The 20,546-nt window shown below is 37.2% G+C and overlaps 1 long non-coding RNA gene across 1 annotated transcript in view; it reads right to left on the reverse strand.

Annotated features, from left to right (window-relative positions):
* Nucleotides 1–10,964: 10,964 nt before the first annotated feature.
* The window catches only part of LOC130454567 (uncharacterized), a 48,015-nt gene continuing 38,433 nt past the window's right edge, over nt 10,965–20,546 (reverse strand). The window contains exon 2 of the long non-coding RNA XR_008912215.1: nt 10,965–12,159. This is a non-coding gene — a long non-coding RNA (uncharacterized LOC130454567). The remainder of the gene's footprint in view (nt 12,160–20,546) is intronic.

The following is a 20,546-nucleotide window of genomic DNA, read 5'->3' on the forward strand; positions in this document are numbered from 1 at the left end:
CACTGATTCTCTGTTATCAGGATGAAAACCATCTATGGCTGGCATCTTCATGCTTTATGACTCATCTAAGGTTTATGATCAGAGGGTCATTGAATGAGGTTGTTTTTTATCTTTTAGAGTTTATTGAATGATTTCTACATATGGATGAGAGACCCCTTGTTGCAAAGTAACCTATAGAGTGGAATTTTGCTCTACTAAATCAAAAGCTTTTTCATAATCAACAGACAATAAACACAGTGAAATTTTATATTCTCTAAATCTTTTATTCAGTTGAAAAATGGAAAGATGTGTTGTTGAATACTGAGTTCAAAACCCTGCTTACTCCTATTAACAAATGTGTGTATGAATAATTCTCAAGACATTTTTATATATTTGAGAGAGTATATAAATTGACCACTTTAGGTACTAATAAGATCTGAGATTTTTATTCTCTATGCTTTTAGGTTCTTTTTTCTCCTTTGTATATACCTCGTACATCCATCTTTCAACACCCTCACAATTTAGTAACTGTCTAGAATGACATAGATTTTTCTGACATGAGCAAAGTCTAGCTGTATTTGCTGGCCTAACATTAGTGATTACAAGGAAAATCTGTTTTATTTTTTTTCTCATTTGGAGGAGGAGAATTGAGGGGAAAGAAGAGTAATGATAATGATGCAAAAAATTTTTTTAATTATAGAATGACAATGAGGCAAAATAGTTCACAAAACAGAAAAGTAGAAATTTCAGGGAGAAACGCAAACAATTGGGGCAACTTTGGAAGCAACATACCAAAAGTATTATATACTTTTTAAAATAGCTGTATATAATAGTTATTCATGGTATCATGTATGATCTTCTCTGTGTTCATTGTATATGGAGATACTCATATTTCTTAGTATTTATCAAGTTCAAAATAACAAAAAAAATTTTAATATATTAAAAAATGTAGGGGGCAGCTGGGTGACTCAGTGGATTGAGAGCCAGGCCTAGAGATGGGAGGTCCTAGGTTCAAATCTGACCTCAGAACACTTCCTAGCTATGTGACCTTGGGCAAGTCACTTAACCCCCATTGCCTAGCCCTTTCTGCTCTTCTGCCCTGGAACCAATACATGGTATTGATTCTTTTTTTTTTAATATTTTATTTGATAATTTCCAAGCATTATTCATTAAAGACATAGATCGTTTTTTTTTCCACCCCCCACCCCCCATAGCCGACGCGTAAATCCACTGGGCATTACATGTTTTCTTGATTTGAACCCATTGCTATGTTGATAATATTTGCATTAGAGTTTTGTTTAGAGTCTCTCCTCTGTCATGTCCCCTCAACCGCTGTATTCAGGCATTTGCTTTTCCTCAGTGTTTCTACTCCCATAGTTTATCCTCTGCTTATGAATAGTGTTTTTTCTCCTAGATCCCTGCAAATTGTTCAGAGACATTACACCACCAGCAATGGAGAAGTCCATTACATTCGATTATACCACAGTGTATTAGTCTCTGTGTACAATGTTCTCCTGGTTCTGCTCCTCTCGCTCTGCATCACTTCCTGGAGGTTGTTCCAGTCTCCATGGAACTTCTCCACTTTATTATTCCTTTTAGCACAATAGTATTCCATCACCAACATATACCACAGTTTGTTCAGCCATTCCCCAATTGATGGGCATCCCCTCGTTTTCCAGTTTTTGGCCACCACAAAGAGCGCAGCTATGAATATTTTTGTACAAGTCTTTTTTGTCCATTATCTCTTTGGGGTACAAGCCCAGCAGTGCTATGGCTGGATCAAAGGGTAGATATTCTTTTGTCGCCCTTTGGGCATAGTTCCAAATTGCCCTCCAGAATGGTTGGATCAGTTCACAACTCCACCAGGAAAGAATTAATGTCCCTACTTTGCCACATCCTCTCCAGCATTCATTACTTTCCTTTGCTATCATGTTAGCCAATCTGCTAGGTATGAGGTGATACCTCAGAGTTGTTTTGATTTGCATCTCTCTGATTATAAGAGATTTAGAACACTTCTTCAAGTGCTTATTAATAGTTTTGATTTCTTTATCTGAGAACTGCCTATCCATGTCCCTTGCCCATTTATCAATTGGAGAATGGCTTGATTTTTTGTACAATTGATTTAGCTCTTTATAAATTTGAGTAATTAAGCCTTTGTCAGAGGTTTCTATGAAGATTTTTTCCCAGTTTGTTGTTTCCCTTCTGATTTTAGTTACATTGGTTTTGTTTGTGCAAAAGCTTTTTAATTTAATGTAGTCAAAATTATTTATTTTACATTTTGTGATTCTTTCTATGTCTTGCTTGGTTTTAAAGCCTTTGCCCTCCCAAAGGTCTGACATGTATACTATTCTGTGTTTACCCAATTTACTTATGGTTTCCTTCTTTATGTTTAAGTCACTCACCCATTTTGAATTTATCTTGGTGTAGGGTGTGAGGTGTTGATCTATTCCTAGTCTCTCCCACACTGTCTTCCAATTTTCCCAGCAGTTTTTATCAAATAGTGGATTTTTGTCCCAAAAGCTGGGATCTTTGGGTTTATCGTATACTGTCTTGCTGAGGTCGCTTTCCCCCAGTCTATTCCACTGATCTTCCTTTCTGTTTCTTAGCCAGTAACAAATTGTTTTGATGACTGCTGCTTTGTACTATACTTTAAGGTCAGGGACTGCAAGGCCCCCATCATATGTGTTTTTTTTTCCATTATTTCCCTGGATATTCTTGATCTTTTGTTGTTCCAAATGAATTTTGTTATGGTTTTTTCTAAATCAGTGAAGAAGTATTTTGGTAGTTCAATGAGTATGGCACTAAATAGATAAATAAGTTTGGGTAGGATGGTCATTTTTATTATATTGGCTCGTCCTATCCATGAGCAGTTAATGTTTTTCCAATTGCTCAAGTCTAGTTTTAGTTGTGTGGAGAGTGTTTTGTAGTTGTGTTCATATAGTTCCTGTGTTTGTCTCGGGAGGTAGATTCCTAGGTATTTTATTTTGTCTAAGGTGATTTTGAATGGGATTTCTTTTTCTAGTTTTTGCTGCTGAGCTGTGTTGGAGATATATAGAAAAGCTGATGATTTATGTGGGTTTATTTTGTATCCTGCAACTTTGCTAAAGTTGTTGATTATTTCAATTAGCTTTTTGGTTGAATTTCTAGGATTCTTTATGTAGACTATCATGTCATCTGCAAAGAGTGATAACTTGGTCTTCTCCTTGCCTATTTTGATGCCTTCAATTTCTTTTTCTTCTCTAATTGCTACTGCTAGTGTTTCTAGTACAATGTCAAATAGTAGAGGTGATAATGGGCATCCTTGTTTCACTCCTGATCTTATTGGGAATACGCCTAGTTTATCCCCATTGCAGATGATATTAGCTGATGGTTTTAGATATATACTGTTTATTATTTTTAGGAATGACCCTTCTATTCCTATGCTTTCTAGTGTTTTTAATAGGAATGGGTGTTGTATTTTATCAAAGGCTTTTTCTGCGTCTATTGAGATAATCATGTGGTTCTTGTTGGTTTGCTTGTTGATGTGGTCAATTATGTGGATGGTTTTCCTAATATTGAACCAGCCCTGCATCCCTGGTATAAATCCTACTTGATCATGGTGGATGATCCTTCTGATCACTTGCTGGAGTCTTTTTGCTAGTATCCTATTTAAGATTTTTGCATGTATATTCATTAGGGATATTGGTCTATAGTTTTCTTTCTCTGTTTTTGACCTGCCTGGTTTTGGAATAAGTACCATGTTTATGTCGTAAAAGGAGTTTGGTAGAACTCCCTCTTTGCTTATTCTGTCAAATAGTTTGTATGGTATTGGGATTAACTGTTCTCTGAATGTTTGATAGAATTCACTGGTGAATCCATCAGGCCCTGGGGATTTTTTTTTTAGGAAGTTCTTTGATGGCTTGTTGGATTTCATTTTCTGATATGGGATTATTTAAGAATTCTATTTCCTCTTCTGTTAGTCTAGGCAGTTTGTGTTTTTGTATATATTCATCCATTTCTCCTAAATTGGTGTATTTATTGCCATATAATTGGGCAAAGTAATTTCTAATGATTGCCTTAATTTCCTCTTCATCGGAGGTGCTGTCCCCCTTTTCATCTTTAATGCTGTAAATTTGCTTTTCTTCCTTCCTTTTTTTAATTAGATTTTGACCAGTACTTTGTCTATTTTGTTTGTTTTTTCAAAGTACCAGCTTCTTGTCTTATTTATTAAATCAATAGTTCTATCACTTTCGATTTTATTAATTTCTCCCTTAATTTTTAGGATTTCTAGTTTGGTTTTCTGCTGGGGGGTTTTAATTTGATCGCTTTCGAGTTTTTTCATTTGCATTTCCAATTGATTGATCTCTGCTCTCCCTAGTTTGTTAATATAAGCATTCAGGGATATGAATTTACCTCTGATTACCGCTTTGGCTGCATCCGAAAAGGTTTGAAAGGATGTCTCACCATTGTCATTTTCCTCGATGAAATTATTAATTGTTTCTATGATTTCTTCTTTAACTAAATGATTTTGGAGTATCATATTGTTTAATTTCCAATTAGTTTTTGATTTGGTTTTCCGTGTACCATTACTAATCGTTATTTTTATTGCCTTGTGATCTGAGAAGGCTGCATTCATTATTTCTGCTTTTCTGCATTTGTCATGGTATTGATTCTAAGAAGAAAGGTAATGGTTAAAAAAATGTATTACCTCCAAAATGAATCTTTTCTAAGCCTTTCCAGTCTTTCCCATAGAGCCTGCCAAAGTCAACATGGTATTAGTGTAGCCTTCAAAAATCCAGGTCCATCTCCACATACAATGAAGTTTCAGAGTAGAATTTAGGCATAGAATGAAGGATTTCAAACAGCATGACTAATGGAAGTTAGTAAATTATTTGAGACCTTTGTTGAAAGATGGTACAAAGATGCCAAGTATTACCATTGATATTTTTATGATAATTGATGTCTTAAATCTTCTTACTTTGTTATAATTCTGATCTTAGCTCTAACAAATCAGTGGTCTAACTGCATCCAGAGATCTGACTAAGGGATAATTCCTACATCAATAATCAGCATTTTCTTGTTTGTTAAAATATAATCAGTTTCATTTCATGAAATATTATTTGATATAGAGTTCATCAACTCTTTTCCCAAAGTAAAGGCTCCTAATAAAAAACTGTGAAGCTTCAGTATAATTAATGCCTTTGGTCCCTCTAATTCCTTCTTCCTGTATCATAATTTTTCCCTTATATTTCCTCCCCATCCTAACTTTTTCCAATATTTGCATTGAAGTTATCAAGTATCATAGTATATGTAGTTGTAATCTGCAAGGTTTTATCAAATTCTGCATAGAATTTCCTTCTTGATCCTTGGCAACAAGAGTTGGTATACAAGCTGCATTTTCATGGTGGTCTTTCTACATATTCACCATTACTATTTCAATGTGTGGCCACCAAGTATTCCATGAAAGAATACTTCTTGTTGTCTCTAGTTATATGATAAAAGTCACTTTTCCAGCTCCTTTTTATGCCTTTTCAAGGAATATCTGTGTTGTCTTTACATTATCTAAAATGTCCTTTTTTCTTCTGGTTTCATTTATATCAATAATGCTGAGCTTGATATGATTCAGCTCTTCTAGTGTAATATTTATAGGGAAAGATGAGTGGATATTCAGAACAAGGGATACAGAAGGTTTTAGCAGGGAATGGAGGAGTTAAAGGGAAAAGGGGAATATGGCTGCCGGTGAAGCAAAAGGAGAGATATACGTCCTGACAAGTGGCTATTTTTTAACAAAATGGGGTGTCTGAGAAATGGGCCACTTGTTATAGCCTGCATGGATGTCTTCTCTATGGATTAGTGCTGAAAATTCCTCAGAGCAGGTAAACATGGACCCTCCTGAGGGACAAGCCTTTCCCCAGACTTTGGTCACCCATCAGGATTCAATAAGGTTCAATAAGGACCATTTGTAGTTGAATGACTGAACTGAGGTTCAGCTCCCTCTATGCCCCTGAAAAGATAGTTCATTTATCTGACTGTGATTTTCAAATAAGATAAATTTTAATAACCAGTTCAGATTGGAGAGGTATCAGGGAACACAATAGAGGGATTTCTCTAGATAAGGTTTGAGTCTCTCTCAGCATTGGAGCTGAGGCCAGTCCTCATAGGCTGGTAGAGGGTTTCTCTTATTCCTGTTTATCCTATATCTGTGCTAGTTTTCTTAATTTCAAAATATTAGCAGTAGACATCAAGCAACAAGAAAAGTTCTGACTTTCAGAGCTGGTTGGGCCTGTCTTTTTGGGCTGAAGAAAATAGAGGTGCTTCTATCCAGAGACTGGGAAGAAATGCCCTTCACCTTTCCACTACCAGGCAGGAAGTGCCCATAACAAGACCAACTGCCACTCCCAGTTGCCCCTTCTCCCACCAACTGTCAGTCTTGTCAATTTCTTCTCTCTCTAATATTCCCACTGTTGCTTGCTCCAACACAGTGGCAGAAAGTCCAGAACTTGTTTTAGTTTCCTATCCATAATCGTCCCCTTTTTTTGTTGTTGTTGTTGTGACCAGCTCTTTTAGTAATATATCCACTAATTGGTCTTTGGTCATTTAGATAATCAATAATCAAATTAAAGTTTATATGGAGTCTAAAAGTTGTGTTACTAAGAGCATCCTTTCTCACTACTTTTCCCATACTCTGCCCCCATCTCTGCAGAAGAGTACCTACTGCACAGGATTGGGAGCCATTGTGTATTTTTCTTTTTTCCATAGGTTACTGTGGGCAAAATTTTTCATTAGTGGCCAGGCTACTGGTGATGTTCTCTACCTAAATATTTATGGTTTAGGGAATTGTTATAGTTTTTGGTAAACAGACTCCATCTTTTTTCCAAGCCATAATCAAATCCTTCCCATTGTAGCAGAACCTATCAGCACTTACTAACAAAGGCTTGGAAACCACAAAGTTCTGTGAAGAAGTGAGCAGAACCAAGAGAACATTGTACATAGTAAAAACAATAATGTGTGATGATCAACTGGGAGTGACTTAACTAATGTCAGCAAAGCAAGAATCCAGGACAGCTCCAAGAGACTCATAACAATAACAACAAAAAAAGGGTTTACCTCTAGCCTTTGCCTTTCCAGTTGAGACAAAATAATGAGATTTTGTTTAAAAACAACAAAAACACAGTGTCATGTCCATCCTCCGTAAGGCAGAATTGTAGGACTTTGTGGAGGACACAAACTTAAGTCGTATAATTAATGAATTGTTTACAAAATATTTGAGACCTTTAGGAAAGGTGCTTACTGCACATATGCCAGGTAGTAATATCAATATTCTTATGATAATTGATTTCTCAAAGCACTGGTGACACTTCAGATGGAGACCATTCAATTTCAACACTTTTCTATAATTTATTTTCATGCACCCTTAGAAATGCTTATTATTGACTCTTTTGCATTAATGGTATGAAGATATCTGGCATCAGTAGTTGAATTATGACTCCATCATTTTGATAGTCTTTAAATACAAGTCTGGTCAAAAGTATGTAGAGCAGAACAATAAATCCTTCAGATAAAAAAGTTGATTCTCATAATTAATATACTGTAGAACATTAATTGAATTATAATCAGATAATGGAAGAAGAAAAGGAGAAAGGAAGATAAAGAAAACAGAAAATTAAAGGATTCTGTTGAGAAAATGAAAACAATTATAAGCTTATTGGTTTTCACAGTTGTTTTTAAAAAAGTTGTATCTCTTCTTATTGGCAATATGCCCCAAACTCTCCAAAGCACCCCTTTGTGGAACATGAACACACCCTGCTTAATCTCAGTAGTATTCTGTTTGCTATTCAAGACACTATATTCATCCGGTTTATTTAACCTTGTTGCAGATAGACCAGAGATGGATGAGAATGAAAGATAGATTTATACTATGTATTGGTCAGACATCTTGATAATGTGTTTTATCATTTAATTTATTTTTAGTTATAAACTAAAATTTTATGTGTCTAGAATTCCATTTTAATCTCAGGGAAAATCAAATGGTGCTCAATAAAATTACAATGTATCACTTTTAAAACAAAGACTGCAAAATTATTTGGAACAATGAGACAGGGAACTCCCAGGAAGGAAAGTCCTATTCATGCACCTGCTTGGCAATGCAAGTTTTTATGGAGTTGCCTGAAGCACTGAGAACTGCCTTGCCCAGGACCAAATAGACAATATGTGTCAGAGGCAGGTCTTGAATCCAAATCTCCCAGATGTCAAGACTAACTCCTTGTTCGTGGCATCACATTGTTTCTCATATATATCATATATGTGCAATTCTTATAGGTAATCAGTTGAAATGATTGTATTTAATCTGGATTAAATTGTATATAGAGTCATTATAAATAAATAAAAACACATAAATCAAAATACCCGACAAGAATCTCTTCTGACACTTCAAATCCTTCCCAGACGATGAAGTCATCCAACTTGTTCTCAGGAAAGCCAAACTTTGAGGAGCTTAATTCCTCCTAGTTTAAATAGAAATTTTCATTTCTGCAAACCCAGAAGACTCAGAGATATGACACAGATGAAAGCTTCCTTCTCCCACTACTTCCTGGAAGAATATGTCACTCAAAGAATCCAATAGCTAGGCATGAGGTGAAGGACCTAGGAGAGATGAATTCTGCCATACTGTTGTTAATTTTACTCATTTTGCTTTCTCTCTTGTATTTCAAACCACAATTGTCAATTGCTTCAAGGTGGGAGCACCTCCTCTATATTCCTGGACTCTGAATTCATCCACTACATTTCCTGGAACCTGATATGCCTCCAAAGGGTGGACAATTTTGCTGTCAGACAATTTAAAAATGTTACAAAAGTAAAATAAATTATTGACCAAAAAAATATCAAAATACTTCTAGTAATACAAAGTAATGCAGCCAAGAAAAAATGTAAGTACAAGTGTCTTGTTTTGCCTATTTACCTCATAAGGCATTTGCTTTGATTATAATAGGATTTCAAAATGATAGAGAACCTAAAAACTAGTTCAGACCCCCTCATTTTACATATGAGGAAACTGAGACCCCAAAGAGACAAGACCAGGATTCTAAGCCTGATCTCCTAACTGCAAATCCAGGGCCCTTTCTACTGTACTATTACCTCTAATAGAAAAACTAGATTACTTAAGCATTTCGTATACCTCAAAAATTTGATCAAATGGCAAAAAATGTGAATGTTGGGCAAAATTTTAATAGAATCTATAAAGGTGAACTCTTAGCATGGACCAAGGATGATCCAGACCTATGCTGACCTGTATCGATAAATGTCACGACTGGTAGCCCAAGTGCTCTGTTCAATAAAGGAATCCAAAGTACTGATAGCAGGGTGGTGAACCTGACTCTTCTGAGGGCTCAGAACCAACTATGACCATACAGTGTTGTTAGTCACCTCCCCATTCACATTTATTCTCCACATCTCATACCTAAATGAGACCAAGAAATTATTCAGCTCAGTCATTCTCCACTACTCCTGCCCCAAAGGGATACATAGAGAGATTTGACCTATGATTTCACTGATACAAAGAATTCTCACATGAATAAACTTCTTATCAATTCAAGTTGGCATTCCTTTTTCCCGCTGAAACTTTTTTCTCAATAAACAGTAAACAAGTTTTTAACTTTTGATGGGGTTTTTTTGAGTCCCATATTCTCTCCCTGCCCCTTCCTTGAAAAGGTAAGTCATTTGATATTGTGCAGTTGTGAAAACGTATTTCCAAATGAGCCATATTACAGCTGAAATCACAGGGCAAAAAAAAAAAAAAGAAAATGACAAAGTTTTAAAATTATGCTTTCTATTTCTATTCAGACTTCAACAGTTCTATCTCTGGATGTGAATAGTATTTTTCATCATAAGCCCTTCAGATTCATCTTGCATCATTATATTGCTCAGGCTAACTAAGTCATTCACAATCAATCATCAATATAATATTTCTGTTGCTGTGTACAATGTTCCCTTGTTTCTGCTCACTTCACTTTGCGTCAGTCATATAAAGCTTCCCAGGTTTTTCTGAAACCATCGTTAGTCATTTCTTATAGCACAATAGTATTCTATCACACTTATATACCACTTGTTCAACCATTCCCCAGATGATTTTCTTAGTAATTTCTAGTGTTCCGGGTCCAGGGAATTGAGGCATAAGTGACTTAGTGGGTAACGTAGTAAATATCAGAGGTGGGAGCTGAACCCAGAGCTTCTGTTCTCTAACTTCAGTGTCCTCTGATGCTGTGCTAAATTTTTTTAAAAGTCAAAAATAACAAAAATTATTAAGAAGGAGAAAGTGGGTGTATGTCTGTGCATGTGTGTGTGCATGCTGGAATCAGTATATGTACATGGGTATGTATGGATGTGTAATTGTCTGTGAGATAAGATAAATGTATTTGCATGAATATGTATGTGTGTGTGAATGTTTCTGTGTTAAGTGCTTGCTATTCCATAGGAAAATTAGGTCAGAGAAAAGAGAAACCAATGAAAAAGGTGAACAAGTAGCATTTTGGTGGGTAGATTCATTTTGACAGCACTACTTTGGTCCCTGGACACAAGTTCCTCGGACATCACTGTTCCTCTCCAAGGCTGTCCCATCTCCCGAGGGTTCACACCTCACCTGAATGAAGAAGGCATTTCATAAATTATTTCTTTTGCTAGAGTATTCTCACCTGATTTTGTGGACATCTCTTTCACTTTTCCTCTTGGGATTCTTTATGATCATGGGTCCCTGGAAACCCTACCTTCATGTTTTCTCAATTAATCATTCAACTTTGATTAAGTGTCTACTGTGTGCCAAGCATGGTGCTAAGGATAGGGGGAATGAACAAACCAAAAAAAGGGCAAAAAGACAGTCCCTGGTTTCAAAGAGAGAATCTAACAGAGAAGTAAAAATACAAATGGATACATATGAAGCAAGCCATACATAGGATAAACAGGATATCATTAACAGAGGGAAGGCATTGGAATTAAGGATAGATTAGAGAAGGTTTCTTTTTTCTGATTCTTCATTTTTAAAATTTAATTAATTTAGAATATTTTTCCATGGTTACATGATTCATGTTCTTTCCCTCCCCTCCTGCCTCCCCCTCCTGGACCCAATGAGCAATTGGAGAAGGCTTCTCATAGAAGGTAGGATTGTAGTTTGGTCTTAAAGGAAGCCAAGGAAGTCAGTAGTCAGAACTAAGGAGGGAGAGTGTCCCCAGGCATGAGAGACATCCAGAGAAAATGGCAGAGGCTGGGAGATGGAGTATCTTGAGTTTGGAACAGCCAGTAGACCAGTGTCACTGGTTAGAAGAATACCTTTTGGGAATTAAAATATGGGAAGACTGGAAAATTAGAAGGGAGCTAAGTTATGAAGGGCTTTCAATGCCAAACAGAGCATTTTATATTTGGTTCTGGAGGTAACAGGGAACCCCTGGAATTTACTGAGTAGGGATTGACATGATTAACCACTTTAGTGGCTGAATGGAAAATGGATTAAGACTTAAAGCAGGTAGATTCATCAGCAGGGTACTGTAGTCATGATAGCATGAGACCATGAGGGCCTGCATGAGAGTTATGGCAAAGCCAGAGGAGAGAAGGGGTCATGCACATCACCATTTCTCTCTGATACCTTCAGTTCAATATGCTTCAACTATATGCACTAGTGGCTAGTTCAGGTCCATTTAACTCTTTGGCAAAGACAGATTTTTCTGAACAGACAAGTGGCAAAGGACTTCTTCCTCAATCTGTGCCAGCATCCTTCTGTCTCTTTGATCTGCCATCTTATCTTTCTTCTCTTTTTCAAAACTTTTTAAAAGAAAAATTCTGTGTGTGCTTCTTCAATTTTTCTCCCTTCTCAGTCCCTTAGGGCAACTCATCATTCTGCTGAAACTGGTCTTTCAAATTGTTCCCAATCACAAAATTCTGTTTTCTCATTATCTTTCCTTTATGGATATTTGAATGCTTTACAGATAAAAAATTCTTTACAATATCACTATATAAGAGGAAGCAAATGTCATCCTTACTTGATGAAGCAAAAACTGACATTTTAAGATCATTCGATGGATTAATAGCCAAACCAAGAAGAGATGATATGTGATTTCTTGACTTTAGGGCAAGTGTCTTTCTCTTATAGATCATGTGGTCTCATATACTTTGTTAGGTTCATTTCAAGGCAACATCTCTCTCTGTCAATGAGGCCTAAGATTAAGAAAAAAGATAATTAAAAAGAATTAAACTTGAATTCTCATACTCAAGTATAAACTAAGTAAAAGTTTTTAAGTTAACATGTAACCAAAAAAAATTTATAAAAAATATTGGAGGGGGAAAAATCAACCCCTTTCAACAGCAACTTCAATAAACAGTAAATTATTATTAGTATTCTCTTCATTAGTGTAGCTGGAGAGGCATAGTAAATAAACAACTTGTCTTAAAACCAAAAGAACTAGGTTCAAGCCCCACCTCTGACATACTAGCTATATAGATCTAGTTGATATCTCTGCTCTAAGAAATTATCAAAAATGCAAAGAAGTTGTTGCCCTACAATGATGGAAGGATTTCCCTCAGCCAAGAATTCTTTTTAACAATGAAATCACAGGTCCAGTCCCTATTCTGACACAGAGATAGATAGAGATAGATGTCTGTAAATATATATTTAAATAAAAATAATAGAAGGATATAGATATACATGTAGATAGAGGTAGAGCATATTTAAGCAAGCAATTATTACACAGATGTACATAGGTGCTCAACAACCCCCATTCTCAAGGAGACAGATGTATAATTATAGATACAGAACATATGTAAAGAATACATAAAGAAAACATTAGATATTTAGGGAGGAAGAGCATTAGTGATAGAGATGACTAGGAAGGACTTTTGAGTAGATGATGATCTTGAGCTATGTCTTAAAGAATGTTGGGGAGTCTATGAAATACAGGTGAAGAGGGAGTTCATCCTAGTCTTTGGCATTGACCAGTGCAAAAGCAGAGACAGGATGGATATGTGATAGGCTGTGAGAGCAACAAGGATAATTTGTCTGAATGGCAGAGTGCAGGATAGGGAGTCATGTATAATGAGGCTAGAGGAGGTTGATTTGGGGTTAGGTTATGGAACACTTTAATAGACACACGGAAAACTTTTTATTTTATTCTAGGCTGAAGGCAATAGAGAACCCCTGGAGTTTATTGAGTGGGGAATGTCATGGTTAGGATTGCTCATGAGGAAAATCGGCCTGTCAAAAGGTATAGGAAGGGGGACAGGTAGGTGGCTCAGTGAACTGAGAACCAGGCTTAGAGATGGAAGATCTTGGGTTCAAATTTGACCTCAGACACTTCCAAGCTGTGTGATTTAACCTCTATTACCTAGCCCTTACTTGTCTTCTGTCTTGGAACCAATAAATAGTATTGATTTTAAGAGAGAAGGGAGGGGTTTAAAAATATGTGAGACAGATAAGAGTGAGGAGAACCTTGAGACAAGGAGAAAAATTAAGTTATTGCAATGGTCTAGGCAGGGAATAGGAGGGCTTAAACTTAGATGGTGGTGGTTATGTGAGTGATATAAATGTATACATATCATATATCACAATAAGAAAGCACTATTGCCTAGCCCTTACTACTCTTCTGCCTTAAAACCAATCCACAGTATTGATTTTAAGAGAGAAGGGAGGGGTTAAAAATGTGTAGGATTGAGGTTTTTTTTTGACAAAGTGGTTTGTCATTTCCTTCTCCAGCTCATTTTGGAGATGATCAACATTTACTAAGCACCTACCACATATCACATACTGGGCTACACAATGAGGATACAAACAACAAGGAAAAAACCAAGTCTTATTCACAAAGAATTTACATTTTAATAGGGGAGATCAAAAGAAAACACAACATCCACTATACAAATATAAGGGTGAATTCCATTGATTTATTCCATACTACCTCTCTTAAAGTAAGTGGGAAGAAGCCCAATCAATCAACATCAATTAAAGGCCTTAGATTAAATGAGAAAAAAATGTTTAAGCCATTTTGATGAAGTGAAATGTCATTAAAAAGAAATCTGTTTCAACTGGCTGAAGGATTTTTATATGTATGCCTTCTGCATCCAATATAAAAGCACTGAATTAATGGGAATTGAAAAAATTGGAGAAATTGGAACAAGTGTGGCTTTTCTAACAAAATCTTTAACTTCAGGAAGAACTACCTGAGAAGGAAAGAGAGGTCTCTCTCTGCTCAAGCTTTGGACACAGTCATTCTCTCCTCTCTTCTCTTTGGCCAGTGGAAGCCCTTCAAATTTAAAAAGGAATGGAGAATTTTGAGCTTCTGATATTCCCATTAGCATGTTAACATCACAACTCCCCTTTCCACCCAGGACAGCATTGGTGGCTGAAATTTCTGATCTAGAAGCTAAGAGTGTCATAGGTGCAAATGCACTATGTTTAAGGAGAACTTTTTTTTTTTAACCCTTACCTTCCGTCTTGGAGTCAATACTGTGTATTGGCTCCAAGGCAGAAGAGTGGTAAAGGCTAGGCAATGGGGGTCAAGTGACTTGCCCAGGGTCACATAGCTGGAAGTGTCTGAGGCCAAATTGGAACCTAGGACTTCTGGTCTCTAGGCCTGGCTCTCAATCCACTGAGCTACCCAGCTACCCCCAAGGAGAACTTCTTGAATGATCCATGAATGAGAGAAAAGAACTTCCAGGAACCAGGAACTCTGAGACCCCTCTTTGCAGTATGTGAGTTCTTATCTTCAGCCCACTTTCTCCTGGATTCTCAGTGTACTTGTAGGAGAGTTTGTCACACACTTTGGGGAAATATTTTGTAACAATTGTTCTTAACTAAGTAAATGCTTCTTTCTAAAAGCAACTTAAATTTGGCTGACTAAATGATTCTTAGCTGATAAACTCAAGGAAAGTACGATAGTGGGGGCTCAAGTCAATGGCACTATAAGATCATTCCCCCCTGACTGCTCAAAAGTAACCCTAAAATCCTGAAGGAAAAATGCAGCCAAGTTCTGAAAACCGAACTCAGCAATGGGAGTGAAGTTAGGAAAAGGTTCTTTAGACCTTATAAGATTTATATAAGTCTATACAGGATAATAAAAAGAGAATAAATATAAATGTGTATACATGTAAAACCCAGTGGAATTGCTTGTTGGCTGGGGGGGTAGTAGGGGAGGGAAAGAACATGAATCATGTAACCATAGAAAAATATTCTGAATTAATTAATTAAATGTTTTTATTAGAAATTAATTAATTAATAGAAATGTGTGCAAAGGATATAAGCAGGGAGAGAGAGCACCAGAAGTTAGTGGGTGCTAGGAGTTCTTCATTTAAAAGGTGGTTCTTGAGTTGTATCTTTAAAAGAGAGATTTAGTGAAACAGAGGGTACATATTTCAGACATGGGGCATGACCCATGCAAAAGCATAGAGATAGGGAGTCCTGTGTGAGGGAGAGCAAGAAGGCCAGTTTACCTGGATCTCATTGTATAATGAGTCTAAGAAGATCCATTGAGATAAATTGTGAAAAGTTTTTAAAGCTAAACAGAAGAATTCATATTTCATCCTGAAAGCATAAGGGAGTTGCTAGAGTTCATTGTGTGAGATAGAATATGGTTAGGTCTACACTTAAAGAAAATGGATTGGAGTGGAGAAAAATAAGGCAGAGAGACAAATTAATAGGCTATCATAACCATCATAGTGGTATGGACCTCTAGTTAGGAAGACCTGAGTTGAAATCCAGACTCAGACACTACCTAGCTCTGTGACCCTGGGTAAGTCACTTAATCCCTTTTGCCTCAGTTTCCTCATCTGTAAAATGAGCAGGAGAAAGAAATGGCAAACCACTCCAGCATCTTTGTTAAGAAAACCCCAAATGGGGTCATGAAGAGTCAGACACGAGCCACTCAACAACAATCTAGGTAAGAGATGATGGATGGTGCCTGTCCTGAAACAGGTAACTTTATGGAGTCAATAATGCTGGACCTGGAGTCAGAGATATCTGAGTTTGAATACCACCTCAGACTCCAACTAGTTGTAAAACTGGGCAAAGCATTTCATATTTATCTCTACTCCTCATTTTTCTAATTTATTAATATGAGTGGGTTGGACTTATGCCATGCAAAGTCCATTCCAACTCTAAGTTTATCTTTGTCTAGCTAGCTAACTATTTATCTGATAGAAACTGCAAACAAGCAATGAATTAGGCCAAAACTGAACAAAGAAAGAATAAATCGAATCACCTTTAAGAAATGCAAAATTCTTTTAATTAGCCCCAATTTTTCCCTGAATCAAAACCTATCTTTTCCTAGCAATATTTTTTCTGGTGATCTTATCTAGTTTTAAGTTCTGAAAAACTCTAATTCCTTAAAAAGCATTCTTAAGGTCCCCTTTTAAAATGCAATTTATTTTTAATTATGGGATCATTAACATCCATGTTCCTTGTAACTTTATTATTTCAACTTTAAAATGTCAGCACAGTAACATATGATAACTTTGGCGTGGGAAAGTTTAAAATAAATTCAGGACTTTCTTATTCAGCAGTTCTATCCCTGTGTGTTTTTGAAGGACATCAATGACAAAGGATTCAAAAATATTTTTTTTTCACACTACAGAGTCAGTATGGTTACAAAAGAGTGACCTAACTTCAGTCTGCTGTCATGAATCACCAACAAGTTTGTCATCCCAGTTCTTTTTACAGAATCTGTATAATGTGCAATGAAATAAGAGGCACCAAGGCTTCCTATCCCAAGGGGGCATATAGCAGGAATATATATTATCTTTTAAAAATGGCTTATAAAGTTAGCACCTTTGACCTGGAAATCAGCGGGTGAGAATAATACAAGCACTCATGCTATCATTTCTCATAGTCCCACATGATTTATAGTGACACTTAAAAGATATATGATTGGAGACAGCTAGGTGGCCCAGTGGACTGAGAGCCAGGCTCAAATAGATAGAAGGTCCTGGGTATAGCCTCAGATGCTTCTTAGGAATGTTCCTGGACAAGTCATTTAACTTCCATTGCCCAGCCCTGGCCACTCTTCTGCCTTGGAACAAATACACAATATTGATTCTTAAAAATATAAGGGTTTTTGATCCAGCCATAGCACTGCTGGGTTTGTACCCCAAAGAGATAATGGACAAAAAGACTTGTACAAGAATATTCATAGCTGCGCTCTTTGTGGTGTCCAAAAATTGGAAAATGAGGGGATGCCCATCAATTGGGGAATGGCTGAACAAATTGTGGTATATGTTGGTGATGGAATACTATTGTGCTCAAAGGAATAATAAAGTGGAGGAATTCCATGGAGACTGGAACAACCTCCACGAATTGATGCAGAGCGAAAGGAGCAGAACCAGGAGAACATTGTACACAGAGACAAACACACTGTGGTATAATCGAATATAATGGACTTCTCCATTAGGGGCGGTGTAATGTCCCTGCACAATCTGCAGGGATCAAGGAGAAAAAAAACACTATCCAAAAGCAGAGGACAAACTGAGGGAGTAGAAACACCAAGGAAAAGCAACTGCCTGACTACAATGGCTGAGGGGACATGACAGAGGAAAGACTCTGAGCGAACACTCTGATGCAAATACTAACAACATGGCAATGGGTTCAAGTCAAGAACACATATGATACCAGTGGAATCACGCGTCGGCCAGGGGGGGTGGGAGGGAGGAAAAGAAAATGATCTTTGTCTTTAATGAAAAATGCATGGAAATGATCAAATAAAATACTATTAAAAAAATTACAAAAAAAAACATAAAAAAATAAAAAATATATAAGGGTTTAAAAAAATAGATATATGCTTAGTATCAACAAGCATTTTTTGGAATGTTGCATTAAAATTTTTTAAATTCATGTAATTTCTGTTCACTTTATTGCTTCCTTCTTAAAAATATTTTTTTTTTGAGTGAGAGGAGTAGAACCAGGAGAATATTGTACACAGAGAGGGATACATTGTACCACAATCGAATGTAATGGACTTCTCTACTAGTAGCAATGTAATGATCCAGGATAACCCTGAGGGACATATGAAAAAGAACACTATCCACATTCAGAGGAAGAACTGTGGGAGCAGAAACGCAGAAGAAAAACAACTGCTTGATCACATGGGTCAATGGGGATATGATTGGGGATGGTGACTTTAAATAATCACTATTGCAAATAATAATAATATGGAAATAGGTCTTGATCAATGACACATCTAAAACCCTGTGGAGTTGCGCTTCAGCTATGGGAGGGGGTTGGGAGGAGGGGAGGGAAAGAAGGTGAATTGTGTAACCATGGAAAAACATTCTTAATTAACTAGTTAATTAAGAATGATAGCAATAATAATAATATTTTTAAACATTCACTTTCTGTCTTAGAATCAGTACTATGTATTGGCCCCAAGACAGAACGGTGGCAATGGAGGTTAAGTGACTTGCCCAGGGTCACACAGCTGGGAAGTTTCTGAGGTCCAAATTTGAACCCTGCACCTCCCTTCTCTAGGCCTGGCTCTCAATTCACTGAACCACTTTGCTATTCCCACCTTACTGCTTTCTTGACAGAAAAAAATGTAATGGACTTGTGTGTGTGTGTGTGTGTGTGTGTGTGTGTGTGTGTGTGTGTTTTGAGTGGGAGGAGAAAAACAAGCAACAAAATATAAAATAATTTTTTTATATACCTAAATAGACACAAAGGGCAGAAAAGCTGAATGAATCAATTGTCCTGAAGGGGAAAAAAAAACCCAACTTTAACCCAAGTAGGAAACCTCAGAGTTATTCTGAATTTCCATCACTCTGCTGCTCATTGTTAATCTGTTGCCAATTCTTCTCCATTCTCTAGCCACATCTCTCCTTCGGTCAATCATCTATTATGTCCCAGCTAAGTGATAGGGAGGTAAGGGAAAAAAATGAAGGAGTTCCTGCCCTCAAGGATCTTACAATCTAAAAGAGCAAACAACATGTACACATCTAAGCAAATGCATAATGTAAACACAATGAAAACAAGGTAGTTTGGAAAAGAGGTGAACTAGGAGCTAAACCTATCAGAAAAGACTTGGTGGAGAATGTGGTGCTTGAGCTGAGCCTTCAAGGCTTGCCTGGCCCATTCATGGATGCTGCCCCCTCCTGCTGCAGAAGTACAGGAATCGCCTCCCCTTTTCCATTCTCTAAATCCTCACCTTTATCCCATCATCTGGCCTGTGACAATGAGCATCAAGACTTGGAGGGGTGACTGCAGCATCCAACCCGGCAGAGAACAGATATTTTCTCTCCTGCCTTCATCATAGAAATTCTTCCTATCCCCTGACTCATCCTTGAATGCTAGACAACCTCTCCACTGTCTTTCTCTTCCCATCCCTGCACTGTTGAGTCTTAGCTTGCTCCAGGCACCCACCCTTTCCTGACTAGTGTGCTGTTGTTATTGTTCTATTTTCACTCCTGTCTGGCTCTTCATGACCCCATTTCAGAGTTTTCTCGGCAGAGTTACTGAAATGGTTTGTCATTTCCTTCTCCAGTTCATTTTATAGATGAGAAAACTGAGCCAAAAGGGTTAAATGACTTACCCAAAGTCACACGGCTAGTACATGTCTGATGTCAGATTTGAACTCATACTTGGTATTACAAAGCTTTTCTACATAGGATGCTTCATCTCCCATCCCTTTACTTATGCATTAGGTATCCCTCAATGTATTCATTCTCTCCCTACTTTGTTCTCTTGGCATACCTAATTTCTTCACCTTTTCTCTACTCCCCTGGCCCCCCGCCTTGATTCACAACCTCACCATTACTCAAATGGACTTTCAAAATAGCCTCCCAATTTGGTCTCCCCCAAGCCTGGTTGCTCTGTTCTCCCACTCACCCCTCACAGCGCTGCCCCCTTCAGAAAAGGTCTGACTATGCCTTTTCCCTGTTCAAAAATGTCCCTCCTGCCTTTGAAATAAAATAGAAACTCTTCAACTTAGTGCTTAAAACTCTCTCCAGTGTGAGTCCAGCCTGTTTCTCCAGGAGATCACTCTGCTGCATGTACCATATATTAGAGCAAAGTAAGTTTACTTGTTTTTCCTGGAATGCCATTTCCCTTTTTCACATAGGTTGTCCCTCATGCCTGGAATAAAACTGGCTTCTTATAATCCTTCTCTTCCTTCAAGTCTCAAGCCAGGTCCCATATTCTCCAGAGCTCCTGATTCCACTAGTTTGTTTTTTTAAAACTCTTATCTTCTGTCTTAGAATCAATACTAACTGATCTCTTCCAAGGCAGAAAAGCAGTAAGATATAGACAACTGAGGTTAATTGACTACACAGGGTCTCACAGCTAGGAAGTAGCTTGAGACTAGATTTGAATCCAGGATCCCCTTTCTCCAAGTCTGCTTCTCTATCTGCTTCCCCCTAAGTGCACATGTGAGCGCGCGCGCGCGCACACACACACACACACACACACACACACACACGTTTTCAGAATGCTCTCTCTCCTACTATTTACTTATTTTATAAAGTGATCCATCCTGTGATAAAGTAAAATCTCTCTGAGAGCAGGGACTGTGACTTATTTGTGTTTTGATAACCCCAGGGCTTACAGCAGTGAGTTAAATATAGTAGGTAGTTTTAAA

Source organism: Monodelphis domestica, chromosome 5 (assembly GCF_027887165.1).
Source record: "Monodelphis domestica isolate mMonDom1 chromosome 5, mMonDom1.pri, whole genome shotgun sequence".
Taxonomy (NCBI): domain Eukaryota; kingdom Metazoa; phylum Chordata; class Mammalia; order Didelphimorphia; family Didelphidae; genus Monodelphis; species Monodelphis domestica.